Genomic DNA, 14,233 nt, shown 5'->3' with positions numbered 1-14,233 from the left:
GTTATGGATCTTTGTTAAATTTTGTCTTGGTTAATTTTGGTCATTGTTCCAATCTATCAAGAGAGTTTCTTGAATGAAAGTTTTGTTTAGTTTTTTTTATTTTAAGGCTCTGAATTAATTTTGAATGAGTGGAATAAATGAATGCATAATAAAGTAAATTTTTATGAGTCAGAATATATTAGTTTTAGACATATATGCCACACACTTAATTTTTTTGTCTGGTAATGTCTTTCCCCTAGAAATCTTTTCTTGGGGAGTAAATTCTTCCCATTGTGCCTTTTCTTCTTCTTCTTTCCCCCTTCTCCCTTTCCCTTATCCCTCTCACTGCCTCCATCCAATCTGAAAACTGGTCTTTGCAAACAATCTAACTCCAAACCCTTCATTACCCTGTCATGGTTAAAAGAGACCAAGGAGCAGACAGGGATATTAAGGGACTATTTGTCAAAATGTAGTAGAGAATAAGTGAGGAAAAAAGCAAAGCCAAGGGTGCATGAGCAGTTCAGTGGTAGAATGCTCGCCTTTCATTGGGGAGACCCCGGTTTAATTCCCAGACTATGCACCCCCCCCCAAAAAAAGTTCAAAGACTATATAAGAAATTAGAGATGTATTTTTCTGATTTGCTCTCTACATTTATTCTCTTAGCTATCTCACTATAAGTAAGAAAATTTAGGGACTTCCGGAGAAGATGGCGGCTTAGTAAGACGCGCGGGTCTTAGTTCCTCCTTCAGAAAAGCAACTAAAGAAACAGAAACAATACAAAACAGCTCCCAGAGTCACGACAGAGACCAAAAAGACAGCGTACCCCATTCTGGAACGGCTGAACGGGCAGGGAGAATCTGCTGCGGTGAGATACCCGAGGGGTGCACGTTTTCCCGGCCGGGGCGGCTGGCGACTGGGGTCCCCTCCACGCACGTGGCTCCCCGGTCTGACTGGGAACGTTGGATAGCGGGGCCCTCCAGTCACGCTTGGCGTATCGGGCCAGCTGGGCAATTTGGACCGGCACTCCCCCAAACTGCGGCCAGCGACCCCCGCCTCCATGCACGGTTTCCCGGCCGACTGCCCCGCAGACAGACAACCGCCACGAGTGCCACCTACTGGGCAGGAAAAGAAAAACAGAGCCCAGAGATTCCACAGAAAAACCTTTCAACCAGCTGGGTCCCACACCCAGGGAAATCTGATCAAATGCCCAGACACCAGCAGAAAATAATGGATGACGCTCGGAAAATTGAAGATATGGCCCAGTCAAAGGAACAAACCAATAGTTCAAATGAGATACAGGAGCTGAGACAACTAATGCTGAATATACGAACAGAAATGGAAAAACTCTTCAAAAACCAAATCAATAAATTGAGGGAGGACATGAAGAAGACATGGGCTGAACAAAAAGAAGAAATAGAAAATCTGAAAAAACAAATCACAGAACTTATGGGAGTGAAGGACAAAGAAGAAAAAATGGAAAAAACAATGGATACCTACAATGGTAGATCTAAAGAGACAGAAGCTACAATTAGTGAACTGGAGGATGGAACATCTGAATTCCAAAAAGAAACAGAAGCTATAGGGAAAAGAATGGAAAAATTTGAGCAGGGGATCAGGGAACTAAATGACAATATGAAGCGCACAAATATACGTGTTGTGGGTGTCCCAGAAGGAGAAGAGAAGGGAAAAGGAGGAGAAAAACTAATGGAAGAAATTATCACTGAAAATTTCCCAACTCTTATGAAAGACCTAAATTTGCAGATCCAAGAAGTGCAGCACACCCTAAAGAGAATAGACCCAAATAGGCGTTCTCCAAGACACTTACTAGTTAGAATGTCAGAAGTCAAAGAGAAAGAGAGGATCTTGAAAGCAGCAAGAGAAAAACAATCTGTCACATACAAGGGAAACCCAATAAGACTATGTGTAGATTTCTCAGCAGAAACCATGGAAGCTAGAAGACAGTGGGATGATATATTTAAAATACTAAAAGAGAAAAACTGCCAACCAAGACTCCTATATCCAGCAAAATTGTCCTTCAAAAATGAAGAAGAAATTAAAACATTTATAGACAAAAAGTCACTGAGAGAATCTGTGACCAAGAGACCAGCTCTGCAAGAAATACTAAAGGGAGCACTAGAGTCAGATACGAAAAGACAGAAGAGAGAGGTATGGAGTAAAGTGTAGAAAGAAGGAAAATCAGATATGATATATATAATACAAAAGCCAAAATGGTAGAGGAAAATATTATCCAAACAGTAATAACACTAAAAGTTAATGACTGAATTTCCCAATCAAAAGACATAGAATGGCAGAATGGATTACGACCCAGCAATACCACTGCTAGGTATCTACTCAAAGGACTTAAGGGCAAAGACACAGACGGACATTTGCACACCAGTGTTTATAGCAGCATTATCTACAATTGCAAACAGATGGAAACAGTCAAAATGTCCATCAACAGACGAGTGGCTAAACAAACTGTGGCGTATACCTACAATGGAATATTATGCAGCTTTAAGACAGACTAAACTTATGAAGCATGTAATAACATGGATGGACCTAGAGAACATTATGCTGAGTGAGTCTAGCCCAAAACTAAAGGACAAATACTGTATGGTCCCACTGATGTGAACCGACATTCGAGAATCAGCTTGGAATATATCATTGGTAACAGAGACCAGCAGGAGTTAGAAACAGGGTAAGATAATGGGTAATTGGAGCTGAAGGGATACAGACTGTGCAACAGGACTAGATACAAAAACTCAAAAATGGACAGCACAATAATACCTAAGTGTAATGTAACTAGGTTGGAACACTGAATGAAGCTGCACCTGAAATATGTTTTTTTGTTTGTTTGTTTGTGTGCTTGTATCTTTTTTTGTTTGTTTTTTTTCTTTTTCCTTTTTATATATATATATTTTTGATTAGTATTATTATTTTAATTCTCTCCTCTATATTAACATTCTATATCTTTTTCTGCTGTTTTGCTAGTTCTTTTCCTAAATCGATGCAAATGTACTAAGAAATGATGATCATACATCTATGTGATGATACTAAGAATTACTGAGTGCATGTGTAGAATGGAATGATTTCTAAATGTTTTGTTAATTTCTTTTCTTTTTTTTGATTAATAAAAAAATTTAAAAAAAAAAGAAAGTTTAAGTTAAAATTTAGTACAAATAAGCTCTATCTTTTTAAGGCATGGAGAGCTAAAAAAAAAAAAAAACTTTTATGCTTCGCTTATTTCTTCACTATAAAACAAGAATATGTTCTCTTTATTTGTAAGAAGGAGATTGTTTTGACCACTTAGATTATGACTAAAATGACACATGGGGAAAAAGAAAACAAATGTTCTAAAGGTGACAATTTATTTTATAATGACATTATTTCATTATCTAAATTGGATGAAAAATAGCTTTTTATTCTTATCCATCTGAAGATTAAAATATCCTTGATATCTCTGAGACTAAAGAATTGCTCATTTAGTTTTAACAGGGCATTCTAATATCCCTGCAATGCACTAAAAAGTCATATTTATATATTATGATTGTTGATGTGAAGAACTTCCTGGGCAGTCAATTGGAAAGATTGTTCCTGTATGTAACGGTATCGCATTTCAAGGTAGATTGATATTTGCAACAAAAGCATTTAATAAAGAAAAGAATCTTATGTCCCATGCAATTTGCTTAGTTAGAATTTGGCTTGGCTATTGGAGCCTGAAAGTAGAAAGGAGTTAATTGCTAGGGAAGTGCCAATGGTGAGCTAATGTTGGAATAAAGAGCCCTGGTGCCTCATAAGTTCTTCTAGCTTTAGCCTTGGTCCCTGGTGAGTAGAATTACTTTGGCATTTATCTATTTTTTTTTTTAGATTAGGTTTCTAGTTACAGCTTTGTTAGTTGTAAAAGTCTTAACAAGAACAAACAAAAACACTTGATTAACATTTTAGTTTTCATGATAGGTGTACCTGATAATATTAAAATAATTGACAGGAGAAAAACTTATGTTTACTAAACAATTATTAGAAGTGTGACTAACTTATTTATATTATTTTATTTCAGCCCTCATTGGACTTTAAGGGTAGATATTATTATACTATTCTTTCATATGGATAAACTGCAGCTCAGACTGGTCAAATTGTGTTCCCAAACTCATATCAGAGTCCGAATTTAAACCTAGCTTCCTCTGCTATGAAGTCATTGCTCTTTTCCTTAAAATCATAGTGCTTCAGGAGAAGAACAAATATCTTCTACTTAACTTTTATAATAGGTTATGACAGTCACAAATGGGTAACTAGCATACAAATTAATACGTCTTCCTCTGGAAACTTTTGCACCCAAGCCCTGCCACACAAAAGCAATTGTTTTTAAAAGCTCCAATTGTCAAGGGAAGGGTTTCTAAACTTGCTCCTGAGTTTCTAGGGAAAGATCAAGGAAACAGGATAATGTTCATGGAGGACTATCATGCTTTGTGAATTTAATAGAAGAGTTTAGAGAAAAGATATTCAACTCTGAGTTTCTCTGTGTTAAGCATTGTTAGTAGTCTTCACAGATTTTGCATCTTCAAAATCCAAAATGAGCATTTAAGGGTTGGTTTTCTGCCCTCTTCCTAAAATCCAAAAGTAGCAACTAAGGGTGAGAGAAGTTATGTGAATTTCCAACTGGCCAAACAGTAAGGGATAGGGTCAGGATTTAAACTCATTACTCTAATACCCAAAATGTGCTGTTTGTTTCTCAGTTAGCATGTGTGTATGCAATAGTTTAGTCCAAAGTTATGCTTCTGAGAGATTGGATGAGTTTGTTAAATGGATAGTTATTTATTGAGTATTTACTATATGGTGGGTCAGGTATTGTACTTTACCTGAATTATCTCTAGTCTTAGCAGTCTTTTAGTTTTTACTTAGCAGTATAGGTTTTCTTATCACCCAATGTTATAGATGTGGGAAGTAAGGCTCAGAGATAAAAATAATGATGTGGCAACTGGAAGAGTCCTTGTTCAAATCTAAATCTAATTCCAAATTGATGCTCATGAATATTATGTTACAGTACAAACTTAGTATTTTTTTAATTTGTAAAAAAAAGTAGAAATTATGTAACTGATTACTATATAAAAAGTAAACAGTTGTGGACAAGCAATAAAAAGTAATAAAAAATAGAAAGTACAAAAAGAAAGTGATAGTTTGGTGGTATTATAGATTAGTTTTGTGCAAACTTTTACTTTGTTATGGTTATAATTACCTTTTTAACTTTTTAAGATAACAGAATAAAGGTAAAGAATAATCTTTAAAGTTTACATGCAGTTTATACAAAATTAAAATTACATACATATGTGTACATTTATTTTTTCTGCAAAGAACACTAAATTTAGTATGTGAGCATGAGAGTTTAAAAAATATTATAGTTTACACAAATCCCTTTGTCCTTCATGTGCATGCAGATTAAAGTCTTTGAATAACTTTCTTATCATTTTCTTTCTTTAATCTGTTTTATGCACAAGTTGGGATATATATAAGATGGAAGTGAAGCATTTCAAGTCTACTTAACCACAGCTATTTTCATTATTATCTACTTTTTCCAGTTCTGAAATCGCTTGTAGAATTTGAAAGCTGAGCAGCTCAAGATTTCTAAAGCTGACAAATATCTACCCAGCATTTTTGTTTCTCTAATTGCTATGGATATGCTGGTTAGATTTTGTTTCCATATGTCTTCAGCAATAAATTTATGGATAGATTTAAGGTTTTAGTCATGATAGGTTGGGAAATTTTGAGCAACTTTGCTGCTTAAAACAATTGGAAAAATCGAGGAACATGAAAAACTAATAAGACGGGGAAGAATCTTAGAAGGCTGAGGTCTGGAAGAAGAGAGTGTACTCAATAACTAGGGCCATTGCTGTCCTGTTTTTCTGTGGAAGAAAATGAGAGGTGAAAAGCTTGATGGGGTTTTTGATAAACTTATGAAGCTGGAAGAACAAATACTCAAGTCTAAGGACTTTCAAAAGAAGGCCCGTTAAACCCTCCATGTTTGGTTGGAATTCTGAAGGTGCATTCTGTGAATAAGGGTGCAGTGAAAATAGGTCAGCTCTCATACAAATTGAAGCTTAGCTTTGAATCATGTCAAGCTCCAACATTGGATGAAGAGTGCTCCCAGTGCTAGTGCCCTTAGCACTCTGCCAGAAGCAAACATAAATCCTATCTTGAGGATTATTAAGAACTAAATCCCTACATTAATTCTACAATTTTATATTTACAGTGCCTGACACTGATTAAAAAATACTGGCACACAAGTAGTTAAGACATCAAGCACAAAAATAAGAGAAAAGCAATATTCAATACAATCACAGCCAGGGAGTTGCTGATAAAAAGAATTATCAGATGTAGACTTTAAAATAACCATGGCAATATGTTCAAGAGAATAAAAGATGAGATTGGCAGTTTCAGCAGAGAATTGGAAACTATTAAAAAATCAAATGAAGGTTATGGAACTAAAAAAATACAATATTTAAAATTAAGAAATCAATGGCTGAGTTCAACAGCAAATTGGACACAACTGAAAAGAGAAATAATTAACTGAGATGTGACTTTGCAACAAAATCAGTGGAACTTAGAAAGCAAGAAATAGTATCCTGAAGATGACAAAATTACTGTCAGTGAGAATGACAAACCCAAGAAATTTTCCTCTTAGATTGAAGATGATGATTTTGGATTAACAACAAGAACAAAGTTCCTAAATTTAACACTGCAGGTGAGATAAAGGAAATAACAATGACTTTTCTTCTGGCAAAAAGAAACAAATCCCAAATGAGAGGTCAATGATCCAGAAAGGAATGAAAATCAGTAACATTATAATTATATAAGGAAATATAAATAAACATAACTGTATAAAAGTGTAATCATAATGTTTTCTGGGGTTTAATGTATAAGCACAATGAAAAATAAATAAACATGGCAACTGTAACTCAAAAACACCAAAGGGAAAGAGGTGAATCCAAGAATTTAAATTGTTCTAATTCCTTGCACTGTCTGATGACAGGGTAAATGTACCAATTAAATTCATCTCCATGCACAATGCCTCATCCGCTTCCTTTTTCCTTTTTTTTATTATCACTATCAGCACATGACTACATGTTTTATTACTCATATTTACTGTTGCTATAGCTTTTATTGAATGTAAGTTCCATGAGCTAGAGACCTATTTAATTCATTGTACTAGAGACACTTGGCATGAGCAACTGGTAAGTTATGTGCCCCATAAATAATTGTTGAATAGATTAATAATAAATATGATGGTACATATTTGCAAATTTGCTTCTTATTTTATATAATGTAGTAATATACAAATAATTACTCATATGTAAGAAGTACTGTTAAAAAATCTTAAAGGGACCATTTGGAAAAGATATATCTGTCTAATTCTTTTAGCTTTAACTTATCAAAATCAGTAAGATTGGTTATGTGCTATAATTTGAGTCGATGTGCCATTTTAATAATAAGCAAAGACTAAAAAATGAAGGAAAAACTAGATCATAATATGGCAAAGATGAATAATTATCTCTATAAATGTTATATATTTTATGCTGTAGAATACCAGAAATATTAGTAACTTCCTATATATGTTTACTTGCAAATTAGTCTAACTACAAGAAATAGATCATCATCTCTATGTATGAAAATACATTTTTGGTGTTTTAAAGTAATCATACAGATTTCTTGAACAGATTTGGAACTGTTCTCTCTGTAATTACTTAGAAATGTGACAAAAAATATTGAATTAAGATATTTGACAATAAGTTCTCCATGCCAACCATTATTTAATTGACAAATCTGTGTCAGTGGGCATAAATATTTTGGGGGGAGACAGTAAATATTTCCAAGTGAATTATCTGGAAGAAGTAAAGAAAAAAAAGCTTAAAAATATGAATGGTTTGATAAAATGCCTTGTATCAGTCAGGGTCCTAGCAGAAGAGAAATGGCACATTTAAATGAGTTAATAAAAGAGTTTAATCAAGGGACTGTTTACAGAGCTAAAGGTAAGCTATGGGACAGTAACAAGGGATGGAGTACTTGGAGATAGCAACATCAGGGAGATGTTTCCATTCCTAGGCCAGAATGAGCGTGACAGAGAGCAGTTATTAGAACTGGAGAGGCCTGTAGCTGGGGCTGTCTTTCTAAGGGAGAGTTACCCAACAGGGGATGAGACCTTCCATAAAGCTACACAGCCTCTGCCATCTTGCAGCCCAGCTGGCAGAGAGCTGAGGAGTAAGAATCCAACCTTGTTCTCCTCCTGCTGTCAGGGTGCCTCCTAATGTCTCCCATTGTCCAAACACACCTCAGAAGCCAGAGAACTAAGTAGCCCAGGAGATCAGTCCATAGAATTCAGTTTCCTAGGGGATGGAGCAGAGTGGATCAGAACAGAGAGTATATCTGAAGGGTCAAAGGCACAAACTTTAACATTTGCCCCATATAATACAAATAGATAAAGGTGAAATAAAATAAAAAGTTTTAAACATTGCATTTTGTTTTCAACTGGTGCTGCGAGATTCTCCAGTTATGCTCTGTAATCATAAAAGGAAATCACAAAATTTAAAGTGAATAAATAAAATATCATGAGAAGGAAACTATTTCAAAGAAAACATGTTTCAAAAGCTTGAAGTCAAAATATTGGTTTCCATAACCATACTGAAACACATGTACATGAATCCCAGTAATACAAATGCCAATCATACAAGTTGAGATTTTGCTAGTTATTGGATTATAGAGCAAAGAACGGAACTTGGTAAATGCATATTGAATCATTTCAGTAATACCTCCTTTAAAAGGTTTGTTGTTTTGTTCTTAATGAATTATGATCTTTCATAATTTCTTTATTAGCCAACATGTTGAAAATATTTCAAGCCAGAAATTCATTCATTTGTTTAAATATTTGAGCACCTACTATGTGACAGAGGTTACATTAGACTCTAAAGTTACAAATCATTCAGGAGTGGACATAAATCTGTAAAAAATGAACATTGTCCTTCCTGAGCTCACATTCTTCGTAGAAGCACTAGATATCTGAAATAATTTTTATAGTTTTGCATATTATAAACATATAACACATTGCTGGCATTTACTAAATATTAATATTAGAGGTGATGTCCTAAGAGGACCCATGTTCTATCACAAAATATTGTTCTACTCAGTTGCATATTAACTGACTCATTTCTTTTTGGAAAATTTGTTACCAAGATTTCATAACAATGATGTACTCTAAGACAAGATGATAAAGATTTTCTCTAAATTGTATTGACTTGCAATCAGCTTCAAAATCAATGTGGAATATTGTATTACTGTTAAAATCACTATAAGTAATGGAAATTGAGAGTAAATTAAATTAGAAACACTAAGATAAATTCAGTGAACCCCTGCAGAGTTGTAGATTGTAATTATTACTTCTAATATTATAATAATTCTAATGCATTGCTTATTAGGTTTCATGATTATGGATTTACATAAGAAATAAAGTTAACCTTACTAACTAAAAAATTCTGGGGTGGTATCATTTTCTTAATGTAATATTACCTCAAAATGGATTACAAGCTATGATGCTATAAAATTCATATGAAATATTGCTTCCAGGTCATGAGACACACCTAGTGAGGAAAGGACGATCTCCTTGAGGATATACAAAATAGGAGGTTTTTGCTTCAAGACAAGACTTAGCGTCCCTAAGCTGCACCTGTTCTCATGGAATGATGTGTGGAAATAGTACAGAAACTCTTGTTCCTTGATCACAAAAACAGACTAATTATATGTGTTGACACTATTTGAGTGTCCCAGCATAAAGCAGAATCCATTGAGGTGACTTTAAAGAAGGTATATGTGCAGATACAAGGACAGTAGCAAACAAGCAGTGTTTTAATATCTAGAGACTAGTAACAGTATGGACTGTTTTACTGGAGCCCAGTGAAAGAGCTATAAAAGGAGGAATGCAGTTGCTACCAGAGTAGGAGCTCTGATATAGAGAGGAAAGCAGAAAGAAATATTCCAACTTCTTTCTCTTTCCACCCTGTGATCTCCTGCTGTTGCTTCCTGTTGGCAAACATCTATCAGAGCCAGAGGACAAGGAACTCCAGGTGATGTCTCCTGGGGCACAGCCAGGACCCCAAAAGATAAAATGGTGTGGGAGCAACTGGAAGATAACCAGCAGAATAAAGGAGGACATTCATCTCATGCAGCTCTGCAAAAGTACTAAATAAATTTACAGAAAATTTCTCTATTTTTGGCTAAATATACAAAACAGTACATTCCTTGTTGATTTTCTTGTTCTTTTTCCATATGTTGGGGTGAAGGATATCACATTTGAAGAAGTAGAATTCATTCATCCATTTCTTTTTGAAATAATTTTCTGATTTCACAAATAATATCAGAGCAAGAAAAGTTTATTAATGATTTCAATTTCAAAATACCTTTGATTAACTAGTTCCAAAAACATTGAGAGGCAAACTACTTTCCATTAATGATTTACTTAATTGTTTCTATAATAAAGTGTCTCTAATTGACAGCACATATTTTCCAAACAACCTGTATTATTCGATTAGAAACCTGATGCTGTTCACATCTGGATACATGAACAAAAATAATTACATTTAATAATAATGAAAAGAACCCACAATAATCCATCATGACAGTACTGTAGTATGAGCAATGAAGTTGAATAGGTGCCAAATTAGAAAATGAATCCATAAAAATATGCCAATTACTGTAACTATAATAAAATTTCTTTCCCAATTTGAAGGAATTGTAACCATAATTATCATCTTGGATTGAAACTCTTAAGACGCCATTGTTTCTAAATTTTAGATGCTCTCATAATGTACATTATATACAGAGATTTTATGAAAGCTTTAATGATATGATACGATTTTAAAACAATGATGCTCTGGTTTGCTAATGCTGCTGGAGTGCAGTAAAGCAGAAATGAATTGGCTTTTACAAAGGGGATATATTAAGTTACAAGTTTACATTTCTAAGGCCATGAATACATCCAAATTAAGGCATCAACAAGAGTTTTACCTTCACTCAAGAAAAGCCTATCACGTCTGGCGTTTCTCTGTCATGTGGGAAGGCGCATGGCTGCATCTGCTGGCTCTTTGCTCCTGGGTTTCGTTGCTTTCAACTCCTGGTTCCAGTGGCCTTTCTGAGCATCTGTCTGTCTCCAAGCACCTCCAAGACTCTGTCACTTGGTTTCATCTTTCTGCTTTCTGTATGAGGTCTGAACTCTTTCTCTCTCCCTGAGCTCTTTTAAGGACGCCAGTAAACTAAGACCCACTTTAAACAGGTGGGATCCCATCTCCATGGAAACAATCCAATTAGAAGGTCCCACCCTACACAATAGGTCTGCCCCGCCCAAGACTGAATTTAAAGAACATGGCTTTTCTGGGGTGCATAACAGTTTCAAACCAGCAAAAATCATAATCGGTGGAATTGAATTAACTATTGAAACATTCCTATATCTAAATATTCAGTAACTCTCTACTTAGCTATATGGTACAGTGAAACAGTCCTGAACTTAGATTCAGAATAATGTATACTTGACTAACACATATTAGACTTACTTTGTTTGTGATTCAGTAAAATTTCTCCAGTCTCAATTGGACAAATAGAGGGACTAACCACCATCATATAATTCACTATATGTTTCACATTAGATTTCTGTCCAGATATGAGGTTGTTACCATTTAAGTAAAATGTTAGAAATAATCTTTAGATTAATAACTACCCTCACCATAAATCTTATATTTTAGGAAAAGGACTCTCCTCCCTTTAATCCCTGAATTACATGTATTTGTCTCAGAATGCATTAAGATTTTAACTCAAGTATATTTTCGAGTCTCTTTGTAGATATGGCATGAAAATGAACTTATAGTTAAGTTTTATTTATTATGTGTAGGAATAATGGAAAATGGGAGAAAAAGGAGAATATAATTGTTTACTGATTTCACCATATTTTTTGTTTGTCTTGCTTACTCTACAAACTCCTATCCTTCCTACTTGTTTGGAATTTTCTCTCAAAGCGAAGTAATAGATTCATCTTATAGAATTCTTTGTATAATATCAAGAAAAATATATAGGTGAGGGACTGACCTAGGACTCATATTTAATTTGTGGAGGGAGAAAGTCTATCAGATAGTTTGTTACTGGGAGTTGCTGCTCTGAAATTGGAAATAGGTTTGTGCTCCTTAGAAAAGGGACTCAGAGGTGGTACATTGATTCTGAGGCTTGAGACTCCAGAAATATTTGTTCAATCCTAATATAACTTTGCTACTTATTGAGCTATATTCTAAGTATTTTATAAATGTTTGGTTAGGTCCTTTCCAGAGAAGGTTTTGAAAGTAAGAGGGGAGGAGAACACAAAGAAATCAGGCATATCACTCTTAAAAGAAGAGGACTATCACAATTCTTGCCAGGTTGAGCTTAGACATGTCCTAAATCTTTGGTATCAATTGGATCACCAAATAGAACAATTGAGAAACAAGCAGATTCACTCGTGAATTGAGTTTTTTGTGTGATTTTCTTAAGTGAATTCTTGCATCTTCAAGCTAATTATAATATGAGAAGCCTTTCATAATTCCTCTACTTTTGTTAATATCAAATTGAAAGGGTAAATATCCTTGATTATTTATACTCATGTCACATGACATAGAGGTGGTTTCTCTGTTACACTTATACTTGGACTGGCCGGGTAATAACTTAGGATATTAACTTTAACTTTTCTTACTTGTACTCATCCTGCTTACCTTTGCTCTCAACCTAGCATATTATCTTTCTGCCCTCTGTTTCCCTCAGAGTGGGAGAAAATACATAGGAACAGTAGGGTGAGCTAGTTCCGACCATTCAGCTGATGTGGGTTGTAAGTTTGTGGAGAATGATGACTCATACTTTTCTTAGTTTGTCTTAAGTTCAGTTTACTACCACACCAGAAAACAAAACAAACAACAAAAAGAAAAACAGTGCAAAGGGCAAACACAATATTAGGTTCTATGATTAGACATGGCTATCAGAGGATGCATGCTTCTGCACAGAGGTGTACCTGTGGCATTCAGAGGTCTTCATCGAAGGCATTAAGTGAGGTGAAGAGTACACCAGATCAGAGTTTCCTTCTGTGGGCTCCCTTCCTGTATTCTGTTCCTGACTGTGGGGTGGTAAGACAGAAGTCAAGGTGGCACTTGAGTGTCCATGTAGTGTTATCACATAAGAGAATTCATGTTCAGCTACTGTCACTTTCTTCCAAGTTCAATTTCTTGTGACATTGTCAGACCTACTTGAAATTTTCACTCAGTAGGTCTTTCCATGGTCTACCATGCAAGACTGAAAAGATATTTTCCCCATAGAAGGGAAGAGACAGAGAAATCTGTGGTTTCTAGGCATATACTCAGGCCACTTACCAGGAAACTAGCAAGACAGATAAAAATGGTGATTTTGAGGAAGCAGCTAAGAAATAAAGATAACTATGTCCCAAAAAGCAGCTGAAACCCCAAGCTGGTTGCGTGATTGAAGTTTCTATGCTAGGTGTTGTGGAGGTACCCTTGGGAAAGAATGTGGTTAGATCTCAGAATCATAGCACAGAAGTCAAGGGGCAGAAGTGTGGGGGCTTCCCAAGAAGGATAGATGATTATTTATTCTTTTCATCTGCCCAGCAGAATAGACACTTAGAATCCAAAATTAAGTTGCAGAACATAAACTGATATTTCCCTACCACCTGAATTTGTGCGCTGTTTCACATCCTTATACCCGTTATTTTCTGTATGTATGGATTTTAACAGTTTTTATCCACAAGAATCAGCTTGCCCTTGAACTTGATCATCTTCATTTTCTCCTCATTTACTCTCCAAGGCATTTTTCATTTGGTCTTATTTTCCAAAGTCCATGCTGCCATACCTGTTTTGTTGATACCAACCAGATTAATTAGGCATAGCTCTTATTCTGTCATTTAGACACATGATGGTACAAGTGCATTCAGGGCTGTGCTCATTTCTTCAATGAGTAAAACCGAAAACATTGTGTGAAATTTATTTTTTTTTGTAAAATCACATTTGATCATCTTCTGTGTGCTAAATATCTTTTGACAAATGTTTCAGTGCTGTACATTTTAGGTCATGTTTTATATCTACAGTCTGATAGTAGTCATTTGTCATCTTCAGAGAATGAGTAGAAAGACAAAGTGGAGAAGAGGAAGTATTAGACCTTTCCAGTCGTATTGTACTATACTGTAGAAAAAGTT

At 35.1% G+C, this 14,233-nt stretch overlaps 1 long non-coding RNA gene across 2 annotated transcripts in view; it reads right to left on the bottom strand.

Moving 5' to 3' along the window:
* The window catches only part of LOC143682708 (uncharacterized), an 83,632-nt gene extending 72,343 nt beyond the window's left edge, over positions 1 to 11,289 (bottom strand). For both annotated transcript variants that reach the window (XR_013175240.1, XR_013175239.1), the window contains exons 1-2: positions 11,026 to 11,289; positions 8,035 to 8,354 (exon numbers count right to left, since the gene is read on the bottom strand). This is a non-coding gene — a long non-coding RNA (uncharacterized LOC143682708). The remainder of the gene's footprint in view (positions 1 to 8,034; positions 8,355 to 11,025) is intronic.
* Positions 11,290 to 14,233: the final 2,944 nt, after the last annotated feature.

This window comes from Tamandua tetradactyla, chromosome 5 (genome assembly GCF_023851605.1).
Source record: "Tamandua tetradactyla isolate mTamTet1 chromosome 5, mTamTet1.pri, whole genome shotgun sequence".
NCBI lineage: Eukaryota > Metazoa > Chordata > Mammalia > Pilosa > Myrmecophagidae > Tamandua > Tamandua tetradactyla.
The sequence above is the reverse complement of the archived record's forward strand: the minus strand, read 5'-3'. Positions and strand labels throughout refer to the sequence as shown.